Source organism: Bidens hawaiensis, unplaced genomic scaffold, assembly GCF_021521415.1.
Source record: "Bidens hawaiensis isolate Kalapana, Puna unplaced genomic scaffold, B.hawaiensis_p1.1 tig00012785_1, whole genome shotgun sequence".
Lineage (NCBI taxonomy): Eukaryota > Viridiplantae > Streptophyta > Magnoliopsida > Asterales > Asteraceae > Bidens > Bidens hawaiensis.
This window is the reverse complement of record NW_027492061.1, coordinates 486964-501842: the sequence shown is the minus strand read 5'-3', so window position 1 is coordinate 501842 and position 14879 is coordinate 486964.

The following is a 14879-nucleotide window of genomic DNA, read 5'->3' as shown; positions in this document are numbered from 1 at the left end:
CCGACTGAGGTGCGACAATTCCTAGGACTGGCCGGCTACTACCGGCGTTTCATCGAGGGATTTTCAAAGATTGCTCAACCCCTCACCGCCTTGACCCACAAGGGCACTAAGTACAATTGGGGTGACGCGCAAGAATCCGCTTTCCAACTGTTGAAAACCAAGCTTTGTAGCGCCCCTATTTTAGCTCTCCCCGAGGGAACGGAAAATTTTGAGGTACACTGTGACGCATCTATACAAGGTCTCGGTTGTGTGCTGATGCAACTCGAGAAGGTTATAGCCTACGCCTCTAGACAACTACGGGTTCACGAGAAGAACTACACGACCCACGATTTGGAACTCGGAGCTGTAGTGTTTGCTCTTAAGATATGGAGGCATTACTTGTACGGTACCAAGTTTACCATTTACACCGACCACAAGAGTCTCCAACATATCTACGATCAGAAGGAGCTGAACATGCGACAGCGTCGTTGGGTCGAGCTGCTTAAAGATTATGATTGTGCCATCAAGTACCACCCTGGCAAGGCCAATGTGGTGGCCGACGCCCTCAGCAGAAAAGAAACAGATAAACCCAGACGGGTGAGAGCATTGCAACTCACGATTCATGCCAGCTTACCCGATCAGATTCGCGATGCGCAACTGGAAGCTTTGAAAGGTGATAATTTTCCATCGGAACTCATGCGGGGCATGAGCAAGCAACTTGAAACCAGATCGGACGGGGTCCGATATTTTGAGAACCGGATTTGGGTTCCACGATACGGAGAGTTGAGAACTCTAGTGATGGACGAAGCTCACAAGTCCCGATATTCTATCCACCCTGGCTCAGATAAAATGTATCATGATTTAAAGGCACTTTACTGGTGGCCGAACATGAAAGCCGACATTGCCACCTACGTGAGCAAATGTTTGACTTGTGCCAGAGTCAAGATAGAATACCAGAAACCATCTGGTCTACTGCAACAACCGGAACTCCCAATGTGGAAATGGGAACACATCTCAATGGACTTTATTACGGGTTTGCCTAAGACACCGACGAGATGCGATACCATCTGGGTGATCGTTGACCGGTTGACTAAATCGGCACACTTCCTAGCGATTAAAGAAACAGACAAAATGGAAAGACTGACTCGAGTATACATGAAAGAAGTGGTGTCTAGACACGGAGTGCCTGTCTCGATCATTTCCGATCGAGATTCTCGTTTCACCTCGCACTTTTGGAAGTCGCTGCAAAGCGCACTGGGCACCCGTCTCGATATGAGTACAGCATACCATCCTCAGACGGATGGGCAAAGTGAACGGACTATTCAGACCCTGGAGGATATGTTGCGTGCATGCGTCTTAGATTTCGGAAAAAGTTGGGAACCCCACTTACCCTTGGTAGAGTTTTCGTATAATAACAGCTACCACGCAAGTATTAAGGCAGCGCCGTTTGAAGCGCTGTACGGACGAAAGTGTCGATCACCACTCTGCTGGGCAGAGGTGGGTGATAGCCAAATAACTGGTCCGGAACTGGTACTCGAAACCTCGGAAAAGATTGTTCAAATCCGAAATCGCATGGCAGCAGCACGAGATCGCCAAAAGAGTTACGCCGACAAGCGCCGAAAACCTCTCGAATTTCAAGTGAACGATCGGGTGTTACTCAAAGTCTCACCTTGGAAAGGTGTGGTTCGCTTTGGAAAGCGAAACAAACTCAACCCACGGTATGTTGGTCCGTACCGGATAACTGAGCGCATTGGTCCGGTGGCGTACCGACTGGACCTACCAACAGAACTCAGTGGCGTACACGATGTATTCCACGTATCAAATTTGAAGAAATGCCTATCTGATGAAACCCAAGTAGTCCCTTTGGAGGAACTACAAGTTGATGAACAGTTACGGTTCATTGAGGAACCAGTCGAGGTTTTGGATTGGGAAACCAAAACGCTCAAACACAGCAAAATTCCAATCGTTAAGGTTCGTTGGAACTCGAGACGTGGACCGGAGTTCACATGGGAACGCGAGGATCACATGATGAAAAAGTATCCTCACCTTTTTGAAGGACTAACCAAACACCGAAAACCGCGAAACCCGGCAAACCGTCAAACATCACCGGAGGTATGAACTAAATTTCGGGACGAAATTTCTTTCTACTAGGGGATGATATGACAAACTGAAAAATTTTTCTTACTTTTTCAGGCTCTCATCACGACTTGACTCAAATTTTCGGGACGAAAATTCTTTAACATGGGAATGATGTGACAATCGTCAATTTCAGGTTAACCCCGTTAACTCAACTCCGTCAATTCAAACTTTAAGATCGTTGAATCTATAACGCACACTTCATTACATTTATACTAGGGTTTAAATGACACTTAACACTTACTACATGTGTAGTCTTTCGGGATTTGCACCGAAACGCAAACGAGTTGACGCGAACGATTGATAAATAAACGACAAACGTCAAAACACTAATTATGTGATAATTATGTGTTAGGTATATGTGTGTTACTTGATTGTTATGTGGAATGTTAAACAAGAAACAAGAACCAACTAGTTTAGGCTAGAGATGTAACACTTGAAAGATTAGGGACTAGAGTGTAACTTGTATTATTATAAATATATCCTTAACTAAACCCTAACCTATTATTATTCTTTCTTCAAAATCCCGATCGGAACAAGCTCCCACCTCACCCTTGGCTGCCGTCACTTCCATACACACATTCAAGCCTTAATCAAGTGTTTAATCCAAGAACTAGGTGCTAGGAAGGTATAATTGATCATCCTTTATCTTCTTGTTGTTTGATTTTGATGTTTAATGGGTTAATCAAAAACCCTAGGCAGCCGATTTTTCTTATGTATGTATGAGTTAACATGGTGGTTGTTGAATTCATGATGATTGATAACTAGTATTGATGTTGTTGCTTGATTGATTGTTGTCTTTGATTTGAATTAAAACACAAACCCTAATCTTGTATGTATGGTGTAAGTGATATGCATGGATAGTAGTTATAGTGTCTAGAGGGTTATATGGATGCATGATAGTTCATAGATTGTTATTATGTTGAGTTTTGATGTGAACAGATTCTGGACAGAATGTATATACGATGTTTAACTGACTGTAACGAAGTGTAAACGTGAAAATTGATTGAGATTGTGGGTACTGCAGTAAACTAGGTTGAGTCTAGTTTCTATAAAGTATAAATTCGTAATTTTTGGATAAGTGGAAGTATACTTTTATGATTTTACAAAAACGTGATGCAAAGCTGAGCTGTTAGACCTGCTGTTAGGTTATGTTGTAAATGTTATATCTCATGAACTACGAGACCAATTGGGTTGGTTCCACTTCTGGAAGTTGACTCATTGAGTTAGGAACCAAACCCAAGTGGTCTTGCATTTATTGGATTTTTCGTTTAATGGGAATTGCAAATAACATTCTGTTGCACATGAATCTGACTGATATGAGTTAGCTGTAATGTTTTGGTCATTATAAGAAAAATATGTGGAATAAAAATAAGATAAAATATGTTCTGGAAACCTAAGATATGTATGCTTCTGTGGTAATTTTTGGTGAATTAATTGAGACGTTATAATCGGTGAACTAGTGCAATCTTTCAAGTAGAAATTCTGTCATAACGAAACTAGCTGCTGAGTTGTATAGGAATGCATGAAATATGATAGTTTTTTATATAATTGTTGTATTTTGACCAAAATACCCTTGCGGGGAATAGTTGTTAGTTGATTGCCATGAATTGACCAAATTGCCCTTTATGGGGAATAATGGTTAGTTAGTCTTTGTTTGTTGACCAAAATGCTCTTACGGGAATAATTGCTAGTTAATTGTTGTGTGTGACCAAATTGCCCTTACGGGGAGAAATTGCTAGTGATATACATTATTAGTACGTGACACGAAAGTAATTGCTCACTCATGTATCGTATCACAATTGTACTTGTGTAAGTCACACACGACTCACAAACGAAACACGAAATCTGTTACGTGCATAAGAATTATGTGCCGAGTCTAGAGACTCGTTAAACATACCGATACTTAGAAAATCTCTTTGTTATTTAGAACGCTAGAGAGTTTCTACGACGCGCATCACTTGGTGATCTAGATCGGGATAGTCTTCGCAAACAGTGAGTTTCACTTACCCCGCTCTTTGAACTGTTTTCAAACGTTTTTCACTTGGGGGAGATAACATACTCCGATAAACATATTTTCTGAGATAAACGCATATTTAAGATTTTGTTATAAATTATATATCACTTGTAAAGGCTAAGCGGCAAACGTAACATTTGAAGTCCCACACATTGGACCGGTTAATATTTGGAATAGCGAGTCACTGTTGAGTAGTACTACTGGGTTTGACAAACCCCACCCGACGTTAAGCTCAACTGGAGGTTGAGTGGGTGTAATTTTGGCTAACACATACCATGGTCTGGATTGACCTGGTGACGGGCACTTGATAAACAGTCAGCTTCGGTCGCGAACCACTTAGCGATACTTGTTGTATAGATTAGCTACCTATCGATATATAATTTGACATAACACTATCTGGTTATGCAACACTTAAACGTCGTAACGAGGTTACGCAACACTTAAACGTCGTAACGAGGTTACGCAACACTTAAACGTCATAACGAGGTTACGCAACACTTAAACGTCGTAACGAGGTTACGCAACACTTAAACGTCGTAACGGGGTTACGCAACACTTAAACGTCGTAACGGGGTTACGCAACACTGAAACGCCGTAACGAGGTTACGCAAAACGCTAAACGATTTATCTTATTTAACTTGTGAACTCACCAACCTTGTGTTGACACTTTTAGTATGTTATTCTCAGGTAGCCGAGGCGGGCGCGCGGTTTAGGAGCATGCATTAATTGAAAACATCTTTATTCTGCAAACTTAATTTTAACAGTTACATTTGGTTTTAAGTCGTCCTGCGTGACGCAACTTTTGAATTAAGGTTTTACGCTTCCGCACTTACTTACATTTAAACGTTTTTCTTTGGTTTGATTATAACTAATGATTTCGATCCTGCCAGTTCACACCCTTAGACGGTAAAACTCCGTTAGTGGATTTTGAGGGTGTGACAGATTGGTATCAGATCCAGGTTATAGCGAACTAGAAGCTGCATGCATACTAGACTATAACCGCGACGACCCATTAGTTATAATGATACGCACTGCATAGGTTTGTGTAGTCTTGAAATCTTATTTCTTTACCTCTTTCACTCATACGCGCGCATATACACGGCTTACCTGTAGGAATGTCGACGCCACCCTCATCATCATCCGATTCGATGACGCATGCTCACGGGAAGGAACCGCAGTTACCTACTGCCTCGCCACCCCGTGTAGTCCCGGAACTCGAAGCTCCTGCACCGAAGAGGTACCGCCTATCCGGAGGCCTGTATGAAAACGACGTTAGCTGGGATTGGTACCCCAACATGATCAGACGTATGGTCTACCGTGAACAAGTTCCCCCATTGCCTCACCCGAACCACCCTGCTTACCCTAACACTCTACCACCCATAACCGAACCTGTAGAGCGAGTTCTCGCAGCTGTCGTTTCATGCTTTGAGCGTGACGTGGGTTACATGCGCTATACGAGAGCTAACATTTCCGGACTGTTAAAGGAAGGAACCGAGACTCAGGAGGAGATTGCCCGCATGGCAGCGGCAATGAAAGAAATGCAAGAGACTAGTGAGCAACAAACGAAGGTTATGATGAAGATGCAAGCCGAGGTGATAGACTTGCAAGAGCAACTCCAGGTAGCAAGGACCCGAACTGAGATAGCGTTGGAGGGTTGCGATGTCTTGCAAATGCAACTTGCTCAGAACGCAGCCAAACCCGAGGCAGGGCCCGAGGCCGAGCCTGAGGCGGAGCCTGAGGCCGAACCTGAAGAATATTTCGAAGAGGAGCCTGAGGAGGATCCCGAGGAAGATCCCGAGGAGGAACCCGAAGAAGAACCGGAGAAAGAACCGGCTGAGCCAGAGGCACACTCAGAGGTGTCCCCAGACGATGTGCAGATGTGCAAATTCTTGGATTGGAACTGACTAACGCGATGAACTGGGAGGAGTTCAAGAACATGATGCGAGAGGAGTACTGTCCGAGAGAAGAGATTTCGAAGTTAGAGTCAGAATTTTGGTCGCTGAAGATGGTGGGCTCAGAAATTGAAGCCTACACTACTCGTTCGCACGAGTTGGCTGTGATGTGTCCGCGGATGGTGGATCCGCCGAGCAAGAGGATAGAAATGTACATTGATGGGTTAGCACCACAGATTCAGGGTATGGTGACGTCTTCCAGACCAGCCACGATCCAACAAGCGATCCGTTTGGCTCACAAACTGACGGATCAGGCTGTGACCCAGGGTGCGTTACCACCGAGGGGTTCGACTGTTAAAGCCCGTGACAACCAGAGTAACGACAATAACAACAACAGCAACCCGAACAGCGGGAAGAGAAAGTTTGACAACACCAGATCTTCATCCTCAAACCTCCCACCGCAACACCACTACCGTAAGCCCGAATTTACTCGGAGCTTCAACACTCAGAATCACAACAACAACAACAACAACGGTAGCGGGCAGGTTTCGAGCGGATATGCTGGGAAATATCCAAAGTGCAACAGGTGCAACTTTCATCATGTTGGCCAGTGTGACCGTGTCAAGTGTCAAAGATGCGGAAGGATAGGTCACCAAGCGAAGGAATGTAGAGGAGACCTTGCGGCGAAGGGTGCTCCTAAGCCACCGATGACGACTAAGGGATGTTTTGAATGTGGACAGGAAGGTCATTTCCGGAAGGATTGCCCCAAGCTGAAACAGAATGACAATAATGGGGGTAATGGAAGTGGCAGTAACGGTGGAGGAAATGGCAAAGGAAGAGCGTTTGTGATTGGATCGGGTCAAGCCCGCAACGATCCGCATGTGGTGTCTGGTAAGTTCCCTGTAAACGATTGTTTTGCTTCTGTTTTGTTTGACACTGGAGCTGATAGGAGTTTTGTGTCAAAAGCTTTTAGCCAACTTTTAGACCTTACTCCAACCCCGTTAGACGCTAAGTTTCCTGTTGAATTAGCTAACGGTAAAACTGTAATAACAACTCATATACTTGCGGGATGTAAGTTGAAACTGTCAGGTCATGTCATTGACATCGACCTTATTCCTTTTACGCTTAGTAGTTTCGATGTCGTTGTCGGCATGGACTGGTTATCCGAGAACCGAGCGGAGATTATATGCCATGATAAGATAGTCCATATTACCACCCCTTCCGGCGAGATCATTTCGGTCCGAGGCGAGAGAAGCGGCATGACCACCAGCGTCATTACCCTTTTGAAGGCACAGAAGTATTTACGAAAGGGCCATCCGGCAATTTTGGCGCAGATTGTTGAGAAACCCGCGGAGGAGAAACGAATTGAGGACATACCGGTTGTGCGAGACTTTCCGGAAGTTTTCCCGGAGGATTTGCCCGGACTCCCTCCTATTCGTCAAGTCGAATTCCAAATCGAGTTGACACCCGGTGCAGCACCCATAGCACGAGCCCCGTATCGACTCGCACCGGCGGAACTTCAGGAGTTGTCCACTCAGTTGCAAGATTTGTTGGATAAAGGTTTTATCCGACCTAGCTCATCGCCATGGGGAGCCCCTGTCTTGTTTGTCCGAAAGAAAGACGGGACTTTCCGAATGTGCATCGACTATCGGGAGTTGAACAAGGTGACGGTCAAGAACCGTTATCCTTTACCCCGAATTGATGATTTGTTTGACCAGCTTCAGGGATCGAGTTACTACTCGAAGATCGATCTACGATCCGGTTACCACCAGCTGAGAGTGCGCGAAGAAGATATTTCAAAGACGGCTTTCAGAACACGGTATGGTCACTACGAGTTTTCGGTTATGCCTTTTGGCCTAACCAACGCACCAGCCGTATTTATGGATCTCATGAATCGAGTATGCAAGGCGTACCTCGACAAGTTTGTGATTGTTTTCATTGATGATATTCTCGTCTACACCAAGAACGAGACTGACCACGAAGAGCACTTAAGGATAATTCTGGAACTACTGAAGAAGGAACAACTGTATGCTAAACTCTCGAAATGTGAATTTTGGCTTCGCGAGGTTCACTTTTTAGGACATGTGATCAACGAGAATGGTATCCATGTCGATCCCGGTAAGGTAGAGGCCATCAAAAACTGGGAAGCACCTAAGACTCCGACTGAGGTGCGACAATTCCTAGGACTGGCCGGCTACTACCGGCGTTTCATCGAGGGATTTTCAAAGATTGCTCAACCCCTCACCGCCTTGACCCACAAGGGCACTAAGTACAATTGGGGTGACGCGCAAGAATCTGCTTTCCAACTGTTGAAAACCAAGCTTTGTAGCGCCCCTATTTTAGCTCTCCCCGAGGGAACGGAAAATTTTGAGGTACACTGTGACGCATCTATACAAGGTCTCGGTTGTGTGCTGATGCAACTCGAGAAGGTTATAGCCTACGCCTCTAGACAACTACGGGTTCACGAGAAGAACTACACGACCCACGATTTGGAACTCGGAGCTGTAGTGTTTGCTCTTAAGATATGGAGGCATTACTTGTACGGTACCAAGTTTACCATTTACACCGACCACAAGAGTCTCCAACATATCTACGATCAGAAGGAGCTGAACATGCGACAGCGTCGTTGGGTCGAGCTGCTTAAAGATTATGATTGTGCCATCAAGTACCACCCTGGCAAGGCCAATGTGGTGGCCGACGCCCTCAGCAGAAAAGAAACAGATAAACCCAGACGGGTGAGAGCATTGCAACTCACGATTCATGCCAGCTTACCCGATCAGATTCGCGATGCGCAACTGGAAGCTTTGAAAGGTGATAATTTTCCATCGGAACTCATGCGGGGCATGAGCAAGCAACTTGAAACCAGATCGGACGGGGTCCGATATTTTGAGAACCGGATTTGGGTTCCACGATACGGAGAGTTGAGAACTCTAGTGATGGACGAAGCTCACAAGTCCCGATATTCTATCCACCCTGGCTCAGATAAAATGTATCATGATTTAAAGGCACTTTACTGGTGGCCGAACATGAAAGCCGACATTGCCACCTACGTGAGCAAATGTTTGACTTGTGCCAGAGTCAAGATAGAATACCAGAAACCATCTGGTCTACTGCAACAACCGGAACTCCCAATGTGGAAATGGGAACACATCTCAATGGACTTTATTACGGGTTTGCCTAAGACACCGACGAGATGCGATACCATCTGGGTGATCGTTGACCGGTTGACTAAATCGGCACACTTCCTAGCGATTAAAGAAACAGACAAAATGGAAAGACTGACTCGAGTATACATGAAAGAAGTGGTGTCTAGACACGGAGTGCCTGTCTCGATCATTTCCGATCGAGATTCTCGTTTCACCTCGCACTTTTGGAAGTCGCTGCAAAGCGCACTGGGCACCCGTCTCGATATGAGTACAGCATACCATCCTCAGACGGATGGGCAAAGTGAACGGACTATTCAGACCCTGGAGGATATGTTGCGTGCATGCGTCTTAGATTTCGGAAAAAGTTGGGAACCCCACTTACCCTTGGTAGAGTTTTCGTATAATAACAGCTACCACGCAAGTATTAAGGCAGCGCCGTTTGAAGCGCTGTACGGACGAAAGTGTCGATCACCACTCTGCTGGGCAGAGGTGGGTGATAGCCAAATAACTGGTCCGGAACTGGTACTCGAAACCTCGGAAAAGATTGTTCAAATCCGAAATCGCATGGCAGCAGCACGAGATCGCCAAAAGAGTTACGCCGACAAGCGCCGAAAACCTCTCGAATTTCAAGTGAACGATCGGGTGTTACTCAAAGTCTCACCTTGGAAAGGTGTGGTTCGCTTTGGAAAGCGAAACAAACTCAACCCACGGTATGTTGGTCCGTACCGGATAACTGAGCGCATTGGTCCGGTGGCGTACCGACTGGACCTACCAACAGAACTCAGTGGCGTACACGATGTATTCCACGTATCAAATTTGAAGAAATGCCTATCTGATGAAACCCAAGTAGTCCCTTTGGAGGAACTACAAGTTGATGAACAGTTACGGTTCATTGAGGAACCAGTCGAGGTTTTGGATTGGGAAACCAAAACGCTCAAACACAGCAAAATTCCAATCGTTAAGGTTCGTTGGAACTCGAGACGTGGACCGGAGTTCACATGGGAACGCGAGGATCACATGATGAAAAAGTATCCTCACCTTTTTGAAGGACTAACCAAACACCGAAAACCGCGAAACCCGGCAAACCGTCAAACATCACCGGAGGTATGAACTAAATTTCGGGACGAAATTTCTTTCTACTAGGGGATGATATGACAAACTGAAAAATTTTTCTTACTTTTTCAGGCTCTCATCACGACTTGACTCAAATTTTCGGGACGAAAATTCTTTAACATGGGAATGATGTGACAATCGTCAATTTCAGGTTAACCCCGTTAACTCAACTCCGTCAATTCAAACTTTAAGATCGTTGAATCTATAACGCACACTTCATTACATTTATACTAGGGTTTAAATGACACTTAACACTTACTACATGTGTAGTCTTTCGGGATTTGCACCGAAACGCAAACGAGTTGACGCGAACGATTGATAAATAAACGACAAACGTCAAAACACTAATTATGTGATAATTATGTGTTAGGTATATGTGTGTTACTTGATTGTTATGTGGAATGTTAAACAAGAAACAAGAACCAACTAGTTTAGGCTAGAGATGTAACACTTGAAAGATTAGGGACTAGAGTGTAACTTGTATTATTATAAATATATCCTTAACTAAACCCTAACCTATTATTATTCTTTCTTCAAAATCCCGATCGGAACAAGCTCCCACCTCACCCTTGGCTGCCGTCACTTCCATACACACATTCAAGCCTTAATCAAGTGTTTAATCCAAGAACTAGGTGCTAGGAAGGTATAATTGATCATCCTTTATCTTCTTGTTGTTTGATTTTGATGTTTAATGGGTTAATCAAAAACCCTAGGCAGCCGATTTTCTTATGTATGTATGAGTTAACATGGTGGTTGTTGAATTCATGATGATTGATAACTAGTATTGATGTTGTTGCTTGATTGATTGTTGTCTTTGATTTGAATTAAAACACAAACCCTAATCTTGTATGTATGGTGTAAGTGATATGCATGGATAGTAGTTATAGTGTCTAGAGGGTTATATGGATGCATGATAGTTCATAGATTGTTATTATGTTGAGTTTTGATGTGAACAGATTCTGGACAGAATGTATATACGATGTTTAACTGACTGTAACGAAGTGTAAACGTGAAAATTGATTGAGATTGTGGGTACTGCAGTAAACTAGGTTGAGTCTAGTTTCTATAAAGTATAAATTCGTAATTTTTGGATAAGTGGAAGTATACTTTTATGATTTTACAAAAACGTGATGCAAAGCTGAGCTGTTAGACCTGCTGTTAGGTTATGTTGTAAATGTTATATCTCATGAACTACGAGACCAATTGGGTTGGTTCCACTTCTGGAAGTTGACTCATTGAGTTAGGAACCAAACCCAAGTGGTCTTGCATTTATTGGATTTTTCGTTTAATGGGAATTGCAAATAACATTCTGTTGCACATGAATCTGACTGATATGAGTTAGCTGTAATGTTTTGGTCATTATAAGAAAAATATGTGGAATAAAAATAAGATAAAATATGTTCTGGAAACCTAAGATATGTATGCTTCTGTGGTAATTTTTGGTGAATTAATTGAGACGTTATAATCGGTGAACTAGTGCAATCTTTCAAGTAGAAATTCTGTCATAACGAAACTAGCTGCTGAGTTGTATAGGAATGCATGAAATATGATAGTTTTTATATAATTGTTGTATTTTGACCAAAATACCCTTGCGGGGAATAGTTGTTAGTTGATTGCCATGAATTGACCAAATTGCCCTTTATGGGGAATAATGGTTAGTTAGTCTTTGTTTGTTGACCAAAATGCTCTTACGGGAATAATTGCTAGTTAATTGTTGTGTGTGACCAAATTGCCCTTACGGGGAGAAATTGCTAGTGATATACATTATTAGTACGTGACACGAAAGTAATTGCTCACTCATGTATCGTATCACAATTGTACTTGTGTAAGTCACACACGACTCACAAACGAAACACGAAATCTGTTACGTTCATAAGAATTATGTGCCGAGTCTAGAGACTCGTTAAACGTACCGATACTTAGAAAATCTCTTTGTTATTTAGAACGCTAGAGAGTTTCTACGACGCGCATCACTTGGTGATCTAGATCGGGATAGTCTTCGCAAACAGTGAGTTTCACTTACCCCGCTCTTTGAACTGTTTTCAAACGTTTTTCACTTGGGGGAGATAACATACTCCGATAAACATATTTTCTGAGATAAACGCATATTTAAGATTTTGTTATAAATTATATATCACTTGTAAAGGCTAAGCGGCAAACGTAACATTTGAAGTCCCACACATTGGACCGGTTAATATTTGGAATAGCGAGTCACTGTTGAGTAGTACTACTGGGTTTGACAAACCCCACCCGACGTTAAGCTCAACTGGAGGTTGAGTGGGTGTAATTTTGGCTAACACATACCATGGTCTGGATTGACCTGGTGACGGGCACTTGATAAACAGTCAGCTTCGGTCGCGAACCACTTAGCGATACTTGTTGTATAGATTAGCTACCTATCGATATATAATTTGACATAACACTATCTGGTTATGCAACACTTAAACGTCGTAACGAGGTTACGCAACACTTAAACGTCGTAACGAGGTTACGCAACACTTAAACGTCATAACGAGGTTACGCAACACTTAAACGTCGTAACGAGGTTACGCAACACTTAAACGTCGTAACGGGGTTACGCAACACTTAAACGTCGTAACGGGGTTACGCAACACTGAAACCGTAACGAGGTTACGCAAAACGCTAAACGATTTATCTTATTTAACTTGTGAACTCACCAACCTTGTGTTGACACTTTTAGTATGTTATTCTCAGGTAGCCGAGGCGGGCGCGCGGTTTAGGAGCATGCATTAATTGAAAACATCTTTATTCTGCAAACTTAATTTTAACAGTTACATTTGGTTTTAAGTCGTCCTGCGTGACGCAACTTTTGAATTAAGGTTTTACGCTTCCGCACTTACTTACATTTAAACGTTTTTCTTTGGTTTGATTATAACTAATGATTCCGATCCTGCCAGTTCACACCCTTAGACGGTAAAACTCCGTTAGTGGATTTTGAGGGTGTGACACATGTGGTTTGCTTTGGGTTCAGATTTCATTATGCAACGAAATCCCTCTGTCAATTTTGAATGACAAAGGGTATTCGTTGATCAATTGGGCAAATCAAACTTAGGGTTTATACTTCAATTTGGGATTCAATTTGCAAAGCTGTTTATGTTAATTTCAAACCGCCATGTTTCACAAGTTTAAGCACCGCCTGATGCCTATTGTGTGTGGCTTAAGTCTTTCAGACCCGTCCAGGCGCGGGTTCGAGCCCCTTGGACGCGGTTTCTGATATATATATTTTTTTAAACACTATTTTTCTTTATATTATTACTAGTACATGTTATTAATACTTAATAATTATGACTTTTAACAAAACCGAACCTTCGAACTCCTTCCCAGGCTTGGTTTGTTATCATTTTTATATTTTAATCATTTTTGAATATTTCTTGTTTATTAATATATATACAAAAGGTATAATAATTATATTATGGATATTCTTTTTCCACTCGTCTAATAAACCGAACCGTATTAAAGGTTCCAAAGAAATTTTCATTAAACTTTTCCGTTAATATATGGATACATTATTATATATAATAATTATTTATTTATAAATCAAACATAATAATAATAATAATAATGATGATGATAATAACTCAAATCCATAGTGTCTCCAAACTTCTTTTAAACCGATTGGTAACCGTTTATCACGTTGCATTATTTTTATCTTATTTTTTTTGTTTACACTCCCTAGTTGTATTCTTTTTACAAATAGTAAACGTAATAATATTACCAAGTAAATAATTAATAAATGAAATAATCTAAACCCTAAAAGGTCCAAATCTTTCAAACCCGATTATAAACCGAAATATTGAAAACCAACTAACAAATTTTCTAATAACAAACTGTACTTAGAACCTTAACGAATCCCAAATCCATCGTAAATCTTATTATTATAATTATTTCATTAATTAATTAATTAATATTATCGTTAACAAATAGGGCTTTTGTAGACGTGTCCCAAAGAACTCAACCGCTCTTATCTTAATTTTATCGTCATCTCATCTTCGTTAATCCACTCGCTAAGGTGAGTTTACATACCCCCTTTTTTCATCCTTTATATTTTGGGGGTAGCATGTATACCTTATTAACTTTACTCATGTTTTATTTCCTCGTCTATTTAAAACACAATTCAATTTATGTCTATGGGTGATTATTGCATGCTTTATGATTATACTCTATGTGCTTAAGTGTTTATTTTATGTTTGGTGGTTGGTATCTCATCCTCATCTATTCTCATCTAGTATGATCATATAAAAAAACCTAAGTACATTGATTTTGTATCAATAGGAACGGGTCCACATCTATTTAATTGTTTATATTTTCATAAGTAATGTAATGCTCACCATTTACATATGAATTGTGATTTACCTATATATATATATATATATATATATATATACAACTAAAACTTATGTATTCTCACCAACATTCGTGTTGACAAACTCTATTTTTATACAAGTTACAGGTTCAAGTATTTGATATATTCAAGATCGAAGATAGTTAGTTGACCTTAGGATATTTATTCAAATTACAATTTATGATGCATTTACTTATTGAATTTGTGTACTTGTTTAATGTTAATGAAGTTAA